The sequence below is a fragment of the Schistocerca gregaria genome, unplaced genomic scaffold, assembly GCF_023897955.1.
Source record: "Schistocerca gregaria isolate iqSchGreg1 unplaced genomic scaffold, iqSchGreg1.2 ptg001421l, whole genome shotgun sequence".
Lineage (NCBI taxonomy): Eukaryota > Metazoa > Arthropoda > Insecta > Orthoptera > Acrididae > Schistocerca > Schistocerca gregaria.
Window position 1 is genome coordinate 82,501 of NW_026062722.1, and position 2,500 is coordinate 85,000.

General features: G+C 44.1%; 1 pseudogene; it reads right to left on the bottom strand.

The window, feature by feature from the left end:
- LOC126331887 (large subunit ribosomal RNA) overlaps positions 1–2,500 on the bottom strand; it is a 9,524-nt pseudogene that overhangs the window by 4,238 nt on the left and 2,786 nt on the right.

A 2,500-nucleotide genomic window follows, 5' to 3' on the forward strand; every position in this document is an offset into this window, starting at 1 on the left:
CATTTCATTAACTCCTACATTTTGGCTCCGTTGCCAGTGCGCTGTGGACCTGATAAGGTGCCGGTCAAAGGTGGGCCACTTTGCGAAGTTTGTGTTGTAGGTGACAAGTTCCGCGGTAGCTCTTGCTCTTTTAGGTGCCACGAATTCATATGTTATAGCCCTGTGGTCACTTGACGTCCACTCTTCTTGAACCATCCACTTGCACACCGCTTTGGCAGCTGAAGGTGTGCAGAGTGTGATGTCAATATTGCTCTCCCCATTTGGGCCAGAGAAAGTAGTTAGCTCTGACCTTTCGTTCATTATTATGAGCCCGTGTTGTGAAATGAAGTCTTCAAGCGTTCTGCCTGCTGCATCCATTGTTGAGCTGTGCCAGACTGGTGAGTTCGCATTCGTGTCCATCCCTATGATAACTGGTTTCCCTTGGAGTTTGTCAAGGATAATCTCCAGTTGATGGAGAAAATGGTCTATGGGTGATCCATATTGGCAATATATGCTGGCAATGTAAATCTCACCAAAGGCTCCATTTATGTTGGCAGCAGCTACGTGCATGTTGCAGAAGCTTGTCAACTGCAGAGCTGTTACTGTTTGTGTCTTAACCGCTATTGCTGCCTTGGGTGCTTCGCCTTTGGGGCTGTAGATCAGCTGGAAGTTTGATGGGTACCCAAATACTTTGTTTTTTACGCAGTAGGGTTCCTGGATCAATAACACATCTATATTTTCTTCGCTGATTCGCTGTGTCAATTGATCTGGGACGATTTTTGCTCTTTGCCCATTTATTTGAAGGATCCTTATCGCATTTTCTTGTGTATCTGTCCATGGTCTTCTTCCAGGTTGTACTGCTACACTGTTATTACATGCCATAGTCAATTGTGCTATGTATTATGGCCTTTATTCTACTGTATTCAGGGCAAGATGTCTCTGTCACTGCGTGGGTGTGTGCCTTCTTAGCCCGCTTGCAGTTTGCACATTGGGCTGGTTGGTCCTTCTTTGAGCACTCCTTGAAAGTATGTCCAGGTGCTGCACAGTGGCCACAAATCGTTTCTGCATTCTTGCACTTTGCTGCTGTGTGGCCATGACCTTGGCACTTGTAGCACCTGCTTATATTGCTGTAGTTTTGTACCCTGTGCGAATTGCAGTTTATGTAGACCCTACCATATTGTACTATTTTGCTCCAGAGTTTTGGTGAGACTTCCAGCACCAAGTTTGCTTCCTCACGGTTTTTTGGGCCTGTCTTGAACAGCACTCTTACGCCATCCATAACTTCTTCCTGTGTCACATTCATCCTGGAGAGATTTCTCTCAAACAGTTCCATTTTGAGTTCGTCTTCACTTGTATCTCTGTTTACATCAAAGATAATAATCTTTGGGTATCTTTTTTTTTGATCGGAGACGGTGATGCCTGATTGTGAGATGTCTTCGCACTTCCTTATTTTCTCGACATCCTGGTCGTCAGGGACTTCAAGAACAATACCTTTGTCCTTTATTGACCTGCATTTGGAAATACGCACGTCTTTCAGTGATGTTGCAACAAGGTTCTTTACCGCTTCTTCAAGTTCCTTCTCAGTTTTCTGGATTCCTTCTGCCGGTTTTATCATAAGGATTTTAGGCTGTTGCGGTTTTATCAGCTGCTGTTTGGGTGCTGAGGGTTTTGCAGCCGCCTTGTTGGCATAGCTTTCAACCAGTGACGGTGTTCCTGTTTGGGGGGCCTTCACACATCGCAACTCTGTTTTAAGTGCAAGAACCTCCATCTCATACTTCTTCAGAATCTGTTCATACACTGAGAGTTTTCCTAGGATAAACTTCTTCTGGGCATTGTTTATTTTATTCACTTCATTAAACAAGAAGGCTTCCATCTCCTCTCTTATGTTTTCCATTGTCTGAAGGTCAGTGCATGACGCTGGGTTGTCCTTGTCACCAGGAAGAACCGAGTTTCGTCCAAGTTGACTTGCAGCCCCTACAGTGTCCTTAGTAGGCCCCATTTTCCTAACCTAACACACTGATAATGAACACTCTAATAGTACACTAATAATGAACATATGGACATGATGTTAAAGGATGACAATAGCCTACAAGAATAATATGAAAACGGACTGTGAACTAGGAGAACTGCTTGTAACTCTCCTTTACCTCACCCAAGTTTGCACCTCCTCGCAAGCTACGTGACAGACATGTCTTAACTTATACGAAGGTAATTCCTAACCTAACAAACAAGTAATGGAGTAAGGGCATACTTTGAGAGAGAAACGTATAACCTAGCAGGATAATATATGCAACTTGCTGTAAGTTTTCCTAACCTAACACGCGAATAATGAGCACACTATACAGCACTATAGATAGGGACAGCGGGAATCTCGTTAATCCATTCATGCGCGTCACTAATTAGATGACGAGGCATTTGGCTACCTTAAGAGAGTCATAGTTACTCCCGCCGTTTACCCGCGCTTGCTTGAATTTCTTCACGTTGACATTCAGAGCACTGGGCAGAAATCACATTGCGTCAA